This window comes from Bubalus bubalis, chromosome X (genome assembly GCF_019923935.1).
Source record: "Bubalus bubalis isolate 160015118507 breed Murrah chromosome X, NDDB_SH_1, whole genome shotgun sequence".
NCBI lineage: Eukaryota > Metazoa > Chordata > Mammalia > Artiodactyla > Bovidae > Bubalus > Bubalus bubalis.
This window is the reverse complement of record NC_059181.1, coordinates 65723090-65742177: the sequence shown is the minus strand read 5'-3', so window position 1 is coordinate 65742177 and position 19088 is coordinate 65723090. Positions and strand designations below refer to the sequence as shown.

The following is a 19088-nucleotide window of genomic DNA, read 5'->3' as shown; positions in this document are numbered from 1 at the left end:
TTATTTTAAATGGTAGCCTTTTAATACGAGCATTCTTTTTTCATAAGTTTTATAAGTTTCATAAGTATAGTTAATTTACAATGTGTTAATTTCTGCTGTATAGCAAAGAAACTCGGTTATACATACATTATTATATATTTTTTTCTATTACATTTTATCACAGGATATTGAATATAGTTCACTGTGCTATACAGTAGAACCTTGTTTACACATCCTATATATAATAGTTTGCATTTACTAATCCTAAACTCCTGAATCTTCCCTCTTTTATCCCCTTCCCTCCCCCTTGACAACCACAAGTCTGTTCTCTATCTCTGTGAGTTTATTTCTGTTTTGTAGATGTGTTCATTTGTGTCGGATTTAAGATTTCATATATAAACAATATCATATGATATTTGTTTTCCTCTTCCTAATTTACTTCACTTAGTTAACTTAAGCTTTCTTAATAATGTTTTGTCTTTCTTACTAAATCACATTGTATTATTTTTATATTTTTCCCAGTTCCTCTCAACAGTCATTTGAATCTACCTGTGCTTCTTTTATTTTGTAGACATTAATATGCATGGTTCTCGACTGTAGGATTCTGTCCTTGAATTTTAGTCTATTTTTATTTTCTCAATAATAATAATAATATTTGGATGGATTTGTAAATACTCAATCTCCTTTTTATAGCCTTAATAAAGATGCTACAGAAACTGAAGCAAATATAAGACCAGGTCCACAGAGCTTAGCAGTGGAGGTGGATGTCAAAGATGTAGAGACTTGCTGGAATGGGATTACACTTTTCTTCAGGAATGGCTCAAAGCTAAGACTCTTAGAGAAAGGAAAAGAAAAAACACTACTCTGTATAGCTATATGACTGTGTTTCTTCAGATTCCACAATCTTTCCATGAGTTTACTAACCACGTTACTAATATATGTGCTAAGCTGCTACTTATAACTAGACTTATAACTAGCCTTCTATTAATGTCCAAACTTTTTAACTGGAACTGGAATGGAAAAACATTAGAATGACCAAGTTACTCAATTACCTAACTAAGCTACAACCAGCATACCACTTAAGTAAATAATTTCATGCTTTTAAAATTTAAACCAAGCATGCTATTTTCCCCCACAAATTAAATCTATTATCCCACAGTTTGTTGAATTTAAAATAATAATTTTGAAAAAGCTACTAAAAATATACTAGCAAAACTGGAGAAGGCAATGGCACCCCATTCCAGTACCCTTGCCTGGAAAATCCCATGGACGGAGGAGCCTGGTGGGCTGCAGTCCATGGGGTCACTAAGAGTCGGAGACGACTGAGCGACTTCCCTTTCACTTTTCACTTTCATGCATTGGAGAAGGAAATGGCAACCCACTCCAGTGTTCTTGCCTGGAGAATCCCAGGGACAGGGAGCCTGGTGGGCTGCTGTCTCTGGGGTTGCACAGAGTCGGACATGACTGAAGTGACTTAGCAGCAGCAGCAGCAGCAAAACTGTATAAGGGCATTAGTGTGTATTAGGGGGAGGGAAGAGACAGAGTAGTTATATGCATACCTACATAATTATTTCAATATTCCTTTGATTTTACAAATTTATTTTTTATAGATGTCTCATTATTACAAATACAGCTGACTCTTGAACAATGTGCAGGCTAGGGCACCAAACCCTCATGCAGTCAAATACCTGCATATAAGTTTTGACTCCCTAAAAGCTTTACTACTAGCCAACTGTTGACCAGAAATGGTACTGATAACATAAACAGTCAATTAACATGTATTTGTATGCCATATATATAATATACTATATTATTACCATAAAGTAAGCTAGAGAAAAAAAATGTTATTATGCAAATCATAAGGAAAATGCATTTACAGTACTGTATTAATTGATATCATAAGTTAACAATGTCCGTTTACAAGATGAATTCTGTCAGTACCCACATCAATATTGTTTTATATGATACAAAACACTACAGATGTAATACATATTGTTAACACTAGACATCAAAAATTAAATAATGTAAAAAAATAAATTCATATTTACAAGTATAATGATACATTGATAACAGAAGCAACAATATGAGTGCTTTAGGTTAGCCTAGTGTTATCGATATAAGACTACATACTCATAAATGAAATGTTATAAAAATTTTTAGCATACAATACTACAATCATACTAATAATACAGTATTAGAAAATTATTACACTCTTAAAAAGATACTATCTGTGATGATAAGCTGATACAGTTTCTTCAATTATAAGAGAGATATAAGTATACTGTTGCTGCTAAGTCACTTCAGTCGTGTCTGACTCTGTGCAACCCCATAGATGGCAGCCCACCAGGCTCCCCCGTCCCTGGGATTCTCCAGGCAGGAACACTGGAGTGCATTGCCATTTCCTTCTCCAATGCATGAAAGTGAAAAGTGAAAGAGAAGTCGTTCAGTCGTGTCTGACCCTCAGCAACCCCATGGACTGCAGCCTTCCAGGCTCCTCCGTCCATGGGATTTTCTAGGCAAGAGTACTGGAGTGGGGTGCCATTGCCTTCTCCGAAGTATACTGTAATACAATGTATTTCTTTGGAAGTAAAGTTATAAAGCAATAAGGAAACTAACCAATTATTAATTTTATATTAAGTGTCATTCACATTATGCCTATGTAAGGATAGGTTACCCAGGTCAATACAAGTCTTGTATAGGATGTTCTATATAATGAATACTTATGGGATGATGACAAAAAAGGTCTCATATAGTTTTTGCTCTAAGTTTATTAGATATCCATTTGAAGACTCTAATAGACACACAACAGTTAAGTTTCTATAGAGAATTATGATTACTTACAATCACTGTGGAAACAGATCATCATAAACTCTTCATCCTCATCATTTATATGTTGAGTAGACTGAGGAGGAAAAGGAGGAGCTGTTCCTGCCGTATCAGGAATGGCAAGGGCAGAAGATGGAGGAGGCAGAAGGGGAGGAAGGAGAGGTAGGCACTTTACAGGTAACTTTACAGAAATACATCATAATTTCTGTCTGAATTTTTTACCTTTTCATTTCTATAAAACTGTTTCTATATGGTACAAATCCTTCTTCCACTGTTTTAGTTTCAGCACCTGTATCGTGGAAGGGGCCATGTTATCAGTTCAGTCAGTTCAGTCGCACAGTCGTGTCTGAATCTTTGCGAGACCATAAACCGCAGCACACCAGGCCTCCCTGTCCATCACCAACTCCCAGAGTCTACCCAAACCCATGTCCAACGAGTCAGTGATACCATCCAACCATCTCATCCTCTGTCGTCCCCTTCTCCTCCCGCCCTCAATCTCTCCCAGCATCAGGGTCTTTTCCAATGAGTCAGCTCTTTGCATCAGGTGGCCAAAGTATTGGAGTTTCAGCTACAACATCAGTCCTTCCAATGAACGCCCAGGATTGATCTCCTTTAGGATGGACTGGTTGGATCTCCTTGCAATCCAAGGGACTCTCAAGAGTCTTCTCCAACACCACAGTTCAAAAGCATCAATTCTTCGGCATTCAGCTTTCTTCACAGTCCAACTCTCACATCCATACATGACCACAGGAAAAACTATAGCCTTGACTAGACGGACCCTAGTTGGCAAAGTAATGTCTCTGCTTTTTAATATGCTGTCTAGGTTGGTCATAACTTTCCTTCCAAGGAATAAGCGTCTTTTAATTTCATGGTTGCAATCACCATCTGCAGTGATTTTGGAGCCCAGAAAAATAAAGTCATCCACTGTTTCCACTGTCTCCCCATCTATTTGCCATGAAGTGATGGAACCATATGCCATGATCTTAGTTTTCTGAATGTTGAGATTTAAGCCAACTTTTTCACTCTGCTCTTTCACTTTCATCAAGAGGCTCTTTAGTTCTTCTTCACTTTCTGCCATAAGGGTGGTGTCATCTGCATGTCTGAGGTTATTGATATTTCTTCCAGCAATCTTGATTCCAGCTTGTGCTTCCTCCAGCCCAGCGTTTCTCATCATGTTCTCTGCATATAAGTTAAATAAGCAGGGTGACAATATACAGCCATGATGTACTCCTTTTCCTATTTGGAACCAGTCTATTGTTCCATGTCCAGTTCTAGTTGCTTCCTAACCTGCATACAGATTTCTCAGGAGGCAGGTCAGGTGGTCTGGTATTCCCATCTCTTGAAGAATTTTCCACTGTTTCTTGTGATCCACACAGTCAAAGGCTTTGGCACAGTCAATAAAGCAGAAATAGATCTTTTTCTGGAACTCTCTTGCTTTTTCGAGAATCCAGCAGATGTTGGCAATTTGGTCTCTGGTTCCTCTGCTTTTTCTAAGTCCAACTTGAACATCTGGAATTTCACTGTTCACGCATTGCTGAAGCCTGGCGTGGAGAATTTTAAGCATTACTTTACTAGCGTGTGAGAAGACTGCATGTTATAAAAGAAGTCAAAAGTAATCGCGTAATGGGACACTCTGCTAGATTGTCTAATGTCAATTTGTTTTCTGGCACTGCTACTAAGTCTTCTTCCTGTCGTCTGGTACTGGTTCAGAAAAACTCATCTCCATCAAGTTGTTCTCTGTAATTCTCTGGTGTGGTGTCTTGAGTTTCTTCAGGATCCACCTCTTTAAACACTCACCCCTTCCCATTATTTATTTATTTATTTTTGTCATATCCACAATCCATTTCATGATTTATTTGACTGGCTCTGTAATAAATCCTGTGAAGTCATGTACAATATCTGCACACAGTTTTCTCCATCAGAAACTTATTGGTTGGGGCTTAATGGCTTTTTCTATAACAATGATGACATCTCCAATGGTGTAATTCTTCTAGATTTTCACGACACTCTATTGTGGATCTCTTCCATAGCACTGGCAAACTTTTCCATATAGTAGTGTATGTGCAATGAGCTTTACAGGTTCTCATGACTCTCTGACAGGCTGAATTAGAGACATTGTGTTTGGGGCATAAATCACTTTGATGCCTTCAGTATTGAACTCTTGGGGTTCTGGACCACCAGGGGCATTACCCAATATCAGAAGAACCCTAGAAGGCAGTCCCTTGCTGGCAAAGTATTTCTTGACTTCAGGGACAAAGTATTAATGGAACCAATCCACAAAAAAGGGTTTTCATCCAGGCCTTCTTCCTGTACAACCAAAAGAATGGCAGATGGTATCTATCCTCTCCTGTCAAGGCTGAGGAGTTAGCAGCTCTACAGGTGAAGGCAGTCCTGTTCATAAACTCAAATCCATTTGCACAAAACAGAAGAGTTATCCTATCCTTTTCTTCCTTCAATCCTGATGTTTGCTTCTATTCATTACTAATAAAAGTCCCTTGTGGTATTTTCCCCTCAGGATAGGGCACTTCTGTCTATATTTTAAAAACCTGCTCAAGAAGTTATCCTTTATCCTCAGTGATTTTCTTAATGGTATCTGGGGACTTGTCTGCAGTCTTCTCAATGGTAGAAGTTGCTTCTCTTGTTATCTTGACATTTTTAAAGGTTAACCTTTTTCTAAAATGATCAAACCATACTTTGTGGGCCTTTAACCTTTCCTTCACTTTGCCATATACTGACATTGCTTTATTTTGAATATAGAGTCTATAGGTGGTGACTTACTTATACCCTGTACCTACACAGAAGCTGCATTTTCAATATGAGATTAAAAGAAAAAAAAAAAAAAAAAAAACGTTATTTCACAAAAAGTGCAAGGTTTCTAGGTTTGTTGTTAGCACACAGCAATGACTTTCCAAATTTCCTTTTTTATTTCCAATGGATTTTTATACTGGATTTATCTTGAAATGGCAGGTATATGTAATGTCATTCTTGTAATATCACAACTTTTCCCTGCTTCTTGGGAGCACTTCCAGCATCATTAGTGGCCTTTCAAATCAGTACCATGATGTTACAGTAATACAAGGTTTACAGTATTGCACTAATATGAAAAATACACAAAACCAAGGAAAAATCACTTTTTACTATGATACATAATTTGCTGGAGACAAACTGCTCACACAAACATGATTAACATCACACAGTGTTTCAAACAGATCCTCCCAACACTTTTCTCACTGCCAGAGCAACAGGTGTGTTGTGTGCTCAGTTGCTGAGTCAGTTGTGTCTGCCTCTTTGCAACCCTATGGACTATAGGCCATCAGACTCCTCTGTCCATGGGTTCTCCAGACAAGAATATTAGAGTGGCTTGCCACATCCTTTTCCAGTAGATCTTCCCAACCTAGGGATTGAACCCAAGTCTATGCTGTCTCCTGCACTGGCAGATGGCTTTTTTTTTTTTTTAAGCCACCTGAGAAGTCTGCAACAGGAGGTGGCTGCAAAACAGAAGTGATGGTACGCGACTCAGGAGGACTATATCACAAAAGATATTGCACGTTTCTTCCTTGATCTCTCTCTTGGATTATTCCCTCTGAAAAAATCTAACTGCTGCACTGATGCCCACATAGAAGAAATGAAGTATTCCTACCAAAAGCAATGTGACTCAGCAATTAAAAGTGAATCCTACAACCCAGTCAAACCTTCAGATGATTCCAATCTCATCAGACTTCCTGGCTCCAATATTCTCAGAACTGCTGTGGCAGAACTATTATCTCAACTACACACAAAGTTCTCACACCTACAAACTGCAAGGAAATTAATGTTTGTTGTTTTAAGCCATCATATTTTGGGGCAATGTTTTCTTTTTCTTTTTGGTCGCTCCAGACACTTTGCAGGATCTTAGTACCCTGACCAGGGACTGAACCCAGACCCCTGGCAATGAAAGTGTGGAGTCCTAATCGCTGGACCACTGGGGCAATTTTTTACACAACAGTAGATATCTAATAAACATACTTGTATTGAAAACAAAAGTATTAAAATTTTAAAAGCAATTCTGAAAAATACACTAGATAATAATCCTTTCCAATGGTAACCAAAAAAAGATATTTGTAGAACAGGTCAAAGAGTATTCAGAAGGATTCAAGATATAGCCAGCTTCTCTGTTAAAACTCTGAAATGACCTCTACAGAAAAGGAGACATTTATAAGCTGAGTGTCAATTTCTAGCATGAAACTGAGCTGGAGGAGGTTTCTGAGCTTGAGGAAAAATATGTGACCACAAGGTGGCAGTAACATACAGAGAGCTTTATTTGCATGCTATTTTAATAGACTTGTATGAACGATGGGGTATGTGGAAGTTATTCAGAGCATGAGACCTTCCAGAGGCCCATCAATCAGAAGGATAAGAGGGCAAAAGAACTCCTAGAAAAAAAAGGGGAACAGGAGAAGGGACTTATTGTCGAGATGGTATCACTCAACAGCAAGATGGAGCATCTGGTTCAGAGAGCTCTGAAGGGCATTAGTGGCTCGGGCTTCATTCATACTACCAGGGTTTACCTTATTTGTGGCCAACAGATTTGTAAGTGCAGTTTTTCAAAGGATACAAATCAGGCAAGCCCTAAAAGGCTAAAAAATATGCTAATAAAGGCACACTTAAAGCAACTGTGTAAAATGTATTATTTGTAACATGTGTTAATAACTGAGTTAAACACTGGTGGGCTTTCATGCTAGTTATTCTGGCCTGCTGTGAAGGAAAAAATGTAGGGCCAATGTACTGGGACTAACTTCGGCTTATTTATATAACAGCATACCCTACCACTTCATACGTAGACAATCTTGGTAAGTTGTTTAATAGAAAATGTCATTCAATACAAAATAACCTTTTTCCATTTTAGGTCACAGGGATTCTTCCTTGGGTTCTCTATAGGTTAAATAAATTAAGGATTAAACTCTGACCTTGGAAAAATACTTGAAAGATAGGTTATTTACAGACAACCAACCAAGTTTCACTTTAAATCTTGTATTTGTTTTCTATTCCTGACTAAAATTACCATGAACATAAAAGTTTTAAATAACACACACGTCTTTGATCATGTTATCTGTGTGCCGAAGATCTGGAACACCTTAGCTGCCTCCACTTAAGAGTAATCAACTAGACTGTAATCAACGTGTTGGCTAGGCTGTATTCTCAAATAAGGGAATAGTTAGGAAAGAATATACTTCCAAGTTCATTCAGGTTGTTGACAGAATTCACACTCTTGTGGCTATATAACCAAAGTTCCAGAACATTTTGCTGGCTGCCAGCAGGAGACTGGTGCAGACAGTACCTGTTTCCCATGTGTCTCCCCAACATACCTGCTTACGTTTTCAAAAACAGTAATGAGATTCTTCCTACAGTCTGATAAGACAGCTTTATATAACATGATATAATCATACAAGTGATTTTGGATCATATAATATAACCTAATCAAGCCAATGACATTCCATTACCTTTGCCATTGTTTACAATTTGCTATTGGTTAGAAGTCAAGGTACTGTGTGCATACAAGGGGAGTGGAGTAAACAAAGATGTGAACACTAGTAGACAAGAAATCATTAGGGGTTACCTTATGGTTTGTCTGCTACAACTTATTTTTTTTTAAAAATGGAATAAGAGAGGCTGTTACTTACACATAATATCTCCCAGGGCTTCCCTGGTGGTTCAGATGGTAAAGAATCCAACTGCAATGCGGGAGACCTAGCTTTGATGCCTGGGTTGGAAAGATATCCTGGAGAAGGCATGGCAACCCACTCCAGTATTCTTGCCTGGAGAATCCCCATGGACAGAGAAGCCTGGTTTAAGAAGATACCCAACTACCATCAACTTTATATACATATATACATGTGTGTGTGTATATATATATATATATATATATATACACACACACACACATACATACATGCACACACACATATACACTTGTGCCTCTTTTGTTATATGGGCTTCCCAGGTGGCCAAGTGGTAAAGAAGACATCTGCCATTGTAGGAGATATAAGATATAAGCCCATAAGAGATGGGCTCAATCCCTAGGTCGGAAAGATCCCCTGGAGTAGAAAATGGCAACCCACTCCAATATTCTTGCCTGGGAAATCCCATGGACAGAGGAGCCTGGCAGGCCACAGTTCATGGGGTTGCAACAAGTCAGACACGACTGAGCGGTTGAGTACATACATAGACAGTTGTTACATATGACATGTATTCCTGGGAGAGGCTGGTGTCAGTTCAAGCCCTTGTAAGCGACTGAACCATACAAAATGGATGCTGAGGGCGCAAAATTACACAGTAGTTTAAATTTTTCAACAACATATAAAACTAATCCTCACAGTAGTCAACTTCATAATACTATATCTTATTCTTTCTACATTTTAAAAAATATACCAATAAAAGGAATATGGAGAAAAATGAAAGTTTGGGGGAACCAAATAAGAAAATGTATAGCAGAATATCATTTATAAAATGTTTGAAAATATAGGATTATGTCATTATGTCATCATAGTGAGTTCAATTAAATATGTTTTATATCTATATGATACCTTGCACTAAATCATTTTAAAAAATTAAGATCTCACAGTTATTAAATTAATTTGACTAATGGAAAACCAATGTTCAGAGGAGCCTCAAGTTGAAGAATAAGTTCTGCAAAAAGGTTATTTGTAATGTATTTTTTGGTCATTTATTTCAACAGTCAATCATACAAAAATAACTGAAATTATTTAGTAGGTAGACAGTGTACTAACTGCTTGGATCAAGTTTGGAATACTGTTAATTCTACAGATAAAAATTGGCATCCTTACTATTGATGAGTCTTCAAATCCATAAAGTATGTTTCTCAATTAATTGACTGTTTTTTTAAGATTTCCTTCCCATTTACATCACCACAGAACTCCGAGTAGAGTTTTCTGTGCAATACTCTAGGTTCACATTAGTTATCTATTTTACATTTAGTAGTGTATATATGTCGATCCCAATTACCCAATTCATCCCAGACCACCCCCTCACCGTTTCCCACCCTGTAAAACATGTCAGTTTTCTACATCTGTGACTCTTACTTCTGCTATGAAAATAAGTTCATCTGTACCATTTTTCTATATTTCACATATAAGTGATATTATACAATATTTGTCTTTCTCTTTCTGATTTACTTCACTCTAACTGACAGTTTCTAGGTCTACGCAAATGCCAATACTTCATTCCTTTTTTTACAGCTGAGTAATGTTCCATTGTATATATGTACCACTTCTTCTTTATCTACTCCCCTGCTGATGGACATTTAGGTTGCTTTCATTTCCTGGCTATTGTAAATAGTGTTGTAATAAACACTAGGGTACATGTATCCTTTAGAATTATGGTTTTCTCCAGATATATGCCAAGGAGTGGGATTGCTGGGTCATATGGTAGCTCTATTTTTAGCTTCTTAAGAAACTTCCATACTATTCTACATAGTGGCTATACAAATTTACATTCCCACCAACAGTAGGGAGCTTTTCTCCACAAGCTCCCCAGCACCTATTGTTTATAGATTTTATGACAGCTATTCTGACTGGTGTGAGGTCATATACCTCTCACTATAGTTTTGATTTGTATTTCTCTACTAACTAGTAATGCTGGGTGATTGATTTCCTCCACCAAAATTTACAAGTTGAAAGATTATTTAAAAACAAATTTTAATTGATTCATAAATATGGGTTTGTTCAAATTATATATTCTGAGGGAGGTTATACTAGTTGGTGTCTTAATATCTTTAAATGTCTTTACAATTTGTAATAATGTCACTTATTTTATTCATGATATTGATAATTTTACCATCTCTTTTTTTCTTTGAGATTATAGAAGGTAGCTTATCAAATTAATTGATTTTAAAAAGGTTTGCTTACCCTCACTAACACCAATGTACACATCATCTACACTGAAAACTAAGCTTTTTTTGTGTTTCTACATGAAACACAAGCCTTAAATGACACATTAGACCTTATAGATTTAACTGTGATATAAATCCTGTGACTTATAGGACATTCCATCCAAAAGCAGAAGAATACACTTTCTTCTCAAGTAAACATGGGACATTCTCCAGGCATTACAACCTGGGCCACAAATCAAGCATCAGTAACTTAAGAAAAGGAAATCATATTAAGTAGCTTTTCGAACCACAATGCTATGAAATTAGAAATCAATTATGGGGAGGGGGATGTAAAAAACACAACCACATGGAAGGTAAACAGTAGGTTTCTAAATGACCAATGGCTCACTGAAGAAATAAAAGAGGAAATCAAAAATACCAGAGATGAATGACAACAAAAACATAATGATGCAAAACCTATGGGATGCAGCAAAAGTTCTAAGAGGGAAGTTTATAGCAATATAATTGTACCTCGGCAAACAAGAAAAATCTCAAATAAATAGCTTAACCTTATACCTAAAGCAACAACAACAAAAAAGAACAAACAAAACTGAAATTTAGCAAAAGCAGACAATTCATAGCAGAAATAAATGAAATGGAAATGAAGAAAACAATAGCAAAATCAATGAAAAACGAAAGCTAGTTTTTTGAGAAGATAAAATTGATAAATCTTTAGCCAGACTCATCAAGAAAAAAGGAGACGACTCAAATCAATAAAATTAGAAAAGGAAAAGGAGAAGCTACAACTGACACCACAGAAATACAAAGGATCATAAGAGAATACGACAAGAAACTATATGCCAATAAAACAGACAACCTAGAAGAAATGGACAAATTCATAGAAAGATCAAATTCACAGAAAAGCAGGGAATGCCTTTGAAGGAAAGCTGGGCCGCCAGGCTGAGTCACACAATGGGTGGAGCCACCACTGTAGCCTCTCTCCCTCTACACACCACAAGCAGCAGCTGACCAATAGTGAAAGTGAAAGTCAATCGCGTCTGACTTTTTGACCCCATGGACTGTATAGTCCATGGAATTCTCTAGGCCAGAATACTGGAGTTGGTAGTCTTTCCCTTCTCCAGGGGATCTTCCCAACCCAGGGATCGAACCCAGGTTCCCTGCATTGCAGGAGGATTCTTTACCAGCTGAGCCACAAGGGAAGCCCAAGAGAAAGATGCTAAAAAAGGTGGCCCTTGAGTGCCTGATGCACTGAGCAATAGACAAGGACCAGCCAGGGAAGCTCTTTGAGCACCAGCTGCCAGAGGCTAGAAAAGAATCCTAACAGAGCCATACCTCCTGCACCTGTGACCACCAACTTCCCTGTGCTTCTGATGCCACTGGGGTCCCTACAATCCAAGCAGCTCTGCAACCTTCACACCCAGAACTCACTGGGTCAACTCAAGTTTTCCACAGCAGCATCCAGAGGAAACTCCTATGAATAGACCATGTATAGAGGTGGGAATAAAACTATAATTCAGCTCCAGAAGCAGAGAGTCTAAGGTAGAAAATCGAAAACTTTTCCATCAGCTGCACAAGCTGCAGACTAAATCCACACAATCAACTGTGTAGACTCTGTGTCTGAAAAATATATAAAAAGACAATGAGTGTTTCCACAAAAGAAAACATTCTAGCTCTGTCACCTATGGACATTGGAGGCAAGCACACATGGGAGTAGGGTCAGATTAGAGCCCGAGCTGTAACCAGAGGAACCACAGCAGGTCCAGAGACCAGCCCTCCTCACCACTGAAGATCTTCCTAGGGAGGCAGAGACGGGCTGTGGCTCACAAAGGGGACAAGGACACTAACAGTTGAGACCCTAGGAAAACATTTATTATTATTTTTTGTTTGGATTCATTGTTATTGATTCTAGATTTCTTTTTCTTTCATTTTTACTCCCTTCATTATTCTTTGTTGTTGTGATTGCTTTTATTATGATTATTTCTACTTAGGCTCTTGGGAATTTTTTTTCTAATCACACTTTAATTTCCTTAATATATTTTTCTGTCTACTTTGGCCTTCTGCTGTTCTATGTATTTGGGGGTGTTCTCTATTTGTTGTAGCTTTTCTTTAATACATATGGATCTTTTTTATATACTTCTACTTAACTTTGCTTTTTCATTTTTTCACCATTTTTGTTTATGTGTTTTGTTTTACTTGCTTTATTCCTCACTTGGCACTTGGCTTTCGTTTCATGTTCTGTTTTGTGTTTCAGTTTTGTTTTAATTGGTTGATATCATGTTTAGTTTCTTTTGTTCTCTGGGTCACTCTCTTGTACTTTTGTCTTCTTTGGTCTTTTATCTTTGTTTCTATGTATATATCTGTGTGCATTATGTTCTTTTCTTTTTGTTTTTGTTTGATTTTGCGTTTAACATTTGTCTAGGATTCATTTTCTGTTTCTTGTACTGGGTTTACTGTTCATTTGTTTTAATCTCCTTTATTGATATAACAAATGGCTCATGCAGTCTTGGTACCCTGACCAGAAGTCAGACCTGACCGTCTGGAGTTGGAGTGCCCAGTTCAGGATGCTAGTGCCAGAGTAATCCTGACCTCAGAGATTATTCATCATGAGAATTTCCACAAAGGGTTCCATCTGAATAAAGGACCTGGAACCACAAAACTGCCTGCAGCACCCAGGGCTGGACACCTCACACAAACAAAAAGCAAGACAGCAATATAAAACCAATATTCACCACCTCATAAAGTCCTGCCCATCAGAGGGGTGAAAAAACTCACCTCCACCCACCAGAACCTAGGAACAAGTACCTCCCAACACAAAGCCTACAAAAGCAACTCGATGAACCTCACCAAACAGAAGCAGAGATCAAAAGTAAGAAAAAATATGAACCTATAGTCTGAAGAAAGGAGAATTCAAACACAGTAACTCAGACAAAATGAAAATACACAGAAATATCATGCAGATAAAGGAATAAGGTAAAACCCCACAAGACCAAATAAAGAAAGACGAAATAAACAAACTACCTGAAAAAGAATTCAGAGTAATGATAGTAAAGATGATTCAAAATCACAAAAACAGAATGGAGAAAATGAAAGAATCATTTAACACATTTAATAAGGACCCAGAAGAAATGAGAAATAAGCAAACAGTAATGAACAACTCAATTACTAGAATTAAAAACATTCTAGAAGAAATCAATACCAGAATAACTGAAGCAGAAGAATGGATAAGTAAGCTGGAAGACAGAATGGTGGAAAAAACTGCTTAAGAGCAGAATAAAGAAAACAGAATGAAAAGAATTGAGGATAGTCTCAGATACCTCTGGAACAATATTTAATGCAACAACATTCTAATTATTGGGGTCTCAGAAGAAGAATCAAGAGAGAAAGGGTCTGAGAAAACATTTGAAAAGATTATAGTCAAAAACTTCCCTAAGACGGGAAAAGAAATAGTCAATCAAGTCCAAGAAGCGCTGAGAGACCCTTACAGAATAAACCCAAGGAGAAACACACTGAAATACATATTAATCACACCAACAAAAATTGAACACAAAGAAAACATATTCAAAACAGCAAGGGAAAAGCAACAAGTAACATAAGTAACATACAAGGGGATCCTCATAATGTTGAGAGCAGATCTCTCAGGAGAAACTCTGCAGGCCAGAAGGGAGTGACAGGATACATTTAAAGTACTGAAAAGGAAAACCTACAATCAAGTTTACTCTATCCAGCAAGGATCTAATTCAAAATCAATGAAGAAATGAAAAGCCTTACAGATAAGCAAAATTTAAGACAACTCAGCACCAACAAACCAGCTTTACAACAAATGCTAAAGGTACCTCTCTAGGCAGAAAACACAAGAGAAAAAAAGACCTACAGAAACAACCAAATCCAAAACAATTGAGAAAAATTAACAATTTTGTTAATTAACAATTAACAAAAATTTATTAATATTTATTAATAAATATTAATTATTAATAAATATTTAAAGTTTATTACTTAAAATGTAAATAGATTAAATGTTCCATCCAAAAGTCACAGACTGGCTGAATGAATACAAAAACAAGACCTGTATATATGCTGTCTTCAAGAGACACAGACCAAGTGAGGGGATATAAAAAACTTTCAATGCTAATGGAAATCAGAAGAAAGCCAAAGGAGCAATTCTAAAATAAGAGAAAACAGACTGCACAATGAAGAATATTACAAGAGACCAAAAATGACATCACATAATGATGAACAGATCAATTCAAAAAGAAGACATAAAAATTCTGAATACTGATGCAAAGAAGAGCGTCTCAAAACATAATACTAAAACTCACAAAAGGGGAAATTAACTGTAACACAATAATAGTAGGGGACTTTAATACCCAACTTACACTAATGGACAGATGATCCACACAGAAAATCAGTAAGAAATTAAGTGGTGTTAGTGGTAAAGAATTGCCTGACATACGAAATTTGCCTGACATATGGATTCGCCATACATACGAACAGACATACAGACCAAGGGAACAGAATAGAGAGCCTTGAAATAAATCCACATACCTATTGCCAATTAATCTTTGATAAAGGAGGTAAGAATATAAAATGGGAAAAACTCTCTTCATTAAGTGGTGCTGGGAAAGTTGAACAGCCTCATGTAAATCAATGAAGTCGGAACACACCCTCTCCACACCCAAAAATAAAGTCAAAAGGGCTTAAAGACTTAAACATAAGGCAGGACATTATAAAAGTCCTCAAAGACACCATAGGCAAAACATTGTCAGACATAAATCATACCAATGTTTTCTTAGGTGAATCTCCCAAGAAAAACAAACAAACAAACAAAGGAACCTAATCAAACTTACTAGGAAAAAAAAAAGGGAACTTAATCAAACTTACTAGGAAAGACTAGAGATCTCTTCAAGAAAATTAGAGATACCAAGGGAACATTTCATGCAAAGATGGGCACGATAAAGGACAGAAATGGCATGGACCTAACAGAAGCAGAAGATATTAAGAAGAGGTGGCAAGAATACCCAGAAGAATTATACAAAAAGATCTTCATGACCCAGATAACCACGATGGTGTGATCACTCACCTAGAACCGGACATCGTGGAATGTGATGTTAAGTGGGCCTTAGGAAGCATCACTATCAACATAGCTAGTGGAGGTGATGGAATTCCAGTTGAACTATTTCAAATCCTGAAAGATGATGCTGTGAAAATGCTACACTCAATATGTCAGCAAATTTGGAAAACTCCAGTGGCCACAGGACTGGAAAAGCTCAGTTTTCATTCCAATCCCAAAGAAAGACAATGCCAAAGAATGTTCAAACTACCACACAATTGCATTCATCTCACATGCTAGCAAAATAATGCTCAAAATTCTCCAAGCCAGGCTTCAACATTATGTGAACCGTGAACTTCCAGATGTTCAAGTTGGACTTAAAAAAGCAGAGGAACCAGAGATCAAATTGCCAACATTCATTGGATCATAAAAAAGCGAGAGTGTCCCACAAAAACATCTATTTCTGCTTTATTGACTATGCCAAAGCCTTTGACTGTGTGGATCACAAGAAACAGTGGAAAATTCTTCAAGAGATGGAATACCAGACCACCTAACCTGCCTCCTGAGAAATATGTATGCAGCTCAAGAAACAACAGTAAGAACCAGACATGGAACAAAAGACTGGTTCCAAATCAGGAAAGGAATATGTCAAGGCTGTCTATTGTCACCCTGATTATTTAATTTATATGCAGAGTACATCATGAAAAACGCTGGACTCAATGAAGCACAAGCTGGAATCAAGATTGCCAGGAGAAATATCAATAACCTCAGTTATGCAGATGATACCACCCTTATGGCAGAAACTGAAGAAAATAAAGAGACTCTTGATGAAAGTGAAAGAGGAGAGTGAAAAAGTTGGCTTAAAACTCGATTCAGAAAACTAAGATCATACATCCAGTCCCTTCACTTCATGGCAAATAGATGGGGAAACAGTGGAAACAGTAGCTGACTTTATTTTTTTGAGTTCCAAAATCACTGTAGATGGTGACTGCAGCCATGAAATTAAAAGATGCTTTCTCCTTGGAAGAAAAGTTATGACCAATCTAGACAGCATATTAAAAAGCAGAGACATTACTTTGCCAACAAAGGTCCGTCTAGTCAAAGCTATGGTTTTTCCAGTAGTCATGTATGGATGTGAGAGTTGGACTATAAAGAAAGCTGAGCGCTGAAGAACTGATGCTTTTGAACTGTGGTGTTGGAGAAGACTCTTGAGAGTCCGTTGGATTGCTAGGAGATCCAACCAGTCCATCCTAAAGGAAATCAGTCCTGAATATTATTGGAAGGACTGATGATGAAGCTGAAACTGCAATACTTTGGGCACCTGATGCGAAGAACTGACTCAATGGAAAAGCCCCTGATGCTGGGAACGATTGAAGGTGGGAGGAGAAGGGGACGACAGAGGATGAGATGGCTGGATGGCATCACTGACTCAATGGACATGAGTTTGAGTGAGCTCCAGGAGTTGGTGATAGACAGGGAGGCCTGGCGTGCTGCAGTCCATGGGGTCGCAAAGAGTTGGACACGACTGAGTGACTGAACTGAACTGAATCAAACTTACAAGCTATTGCACAGCAAAGGAATCCATTAAAAAAAAAGAAGAAGAAGAAAAACCACAGGGAAGAAAAATAAATGGAGGAATTCCCTAGTGGTCCAATGGTTAGGCCTCTGTACTTTCACTGCTCAGGGTATGAGGTCAATCCCAGGTCAGGAAACTAAGATCACACAAGCTGCATGGTGCAGTCACAGAGAAAATGAAAATGGTTCCTAATCAAACTTACAAGCTTTTGCACACTCAAACAAAACATAAACAAAACAAAAAAGACAATCTACAGAATGGGGAAAATACTTGCAAGAGACGCGAATGACTAGAGCTTCATTTTCGAAATATAGAAATAGCAAACACAGCTCAACAACAACGAAAACAGACAACCCAATCCAAAAACGGGGAGAAGACCTACATAAGTAAGCCTCCAAAGAAGACATAGAGATGGCAAATAGGCACATGAAAAAGTGCTTATCATCACTATGTATTAGAGAAATGCAAATCCAAACTACAATGAGGTACCACCTCACACTGGTAAGAATGGCCACCATTAAAAAGTCTACTTGCCTGTGCTATACACTAGGTCCTTGTTGGTTACCCATTTTAAGTACAGCAGTGTGTACATATCCATTCCAAATTCCCAAACTATCCGTTCCCCCTAATGTTATGTGACAGCCTTGATGGAAGAGGAATTTGGGGAAGAGTGGATACGTACATATCTATGGCTGAGTCCCTTTGGCTGTTCACCTGAAACTATCACAACACTGTTAATCAGCTAAATCCCAATATAAAACAAAAAGATTAACAACAACAACAAAAACAAATAACAAGGACATAGGAACTTACCTGGTAGTCCAGTGGTTAAGATTTCACATTTCGACTGCAGGGATCATGGGGTTCGATCTCTGGTTGGAGAACAAAATTCCACAGACTGTGTAGAGCAGCCAAAACAAAACAAAAAACACCTAAAAGGGAAAAAAAAAAAATAAGTCTACAAATTACAACTGCTGCAGAGTGTATGGAGAAAATGGAAACCTCCTATACTGTTGGTGGGAATGTAAGGTGCACTCACTGTGCAATATAGTATGGAGGTTCTTCAGAAAAGTAAAAGTAGAAATACCATATGACCCAGCAGTACCACTCTTGGGCATATATCCAGAGAAAATTATAATTAAAAAGATACATGCATAAATGTTCATGGCAGCACTAGTCACAATAGCAAAGACATGTAAACAACCTAAAGGTACACTGAAAGATAAAAGGATAAAGATGGTATGGTACACAGACACAATGGAATAAAACTCAGCCATGAAAAACAATGAAATACTGCCATTCACAGCAACATGGATGCAACTACAAACTATCAGACTAAGTGAAGTAAGTCCAACAAAGACAAACACCATATAATATCTATATGTGGAATCTAAAATAGGACACAAATTAATCTATCTATGAAACAAAAACAAATTCATGGACACAGAAAATAGAATGGTTGCCAAGGGTGAGGGTTTGGGGGAGGCATAGAGTGGAAGGTTAGGGTTAACAGATGAAGACTATTATATACATAAAAAAAAAAAAAAAAAGGTCCTACTGTATAGCAAGGAGAACTATATTCAACCATAATGGAAAAAAATATTTTTAAAAAGGCATGTATATATAACTGAATCATTTTGCTGTACAGCATTGTAAACCAACTATACTTCAATATAAATTTTTTTTATTGTTTTTATTTTATTTTATTTTAAATTTTTATTTTTATTTTTTAAATTTTATTTTATTTTTAAACTTTACATAATTGTATTAGT

The 19088-nt window shown here is 37.2% G+C and overlaps 1 long non-coding RNA gene across 3 annotated transcripts in view; it reads right to left on the bottom strand.

The window, feature by feature from the left end:
* LOC123331762 overlaps window positions 1-19088 on the bottom strand; it is a 195384-nt gene that overhangs the window by 82642 nt on the left and 93654 nt on the right. For all 3 annotated transcript variants that reach the window (XR_006548524.1, XR_006548525.1, XR_006548526.1), the window contains one exon: window positions 18130-18248. This is a non-coding gene — a long non-coding RNA (uncharacterized LOC123331762). The remainder of the gene's footprint in view (window positions 1-18129; window positions 18249-19088) is intronic.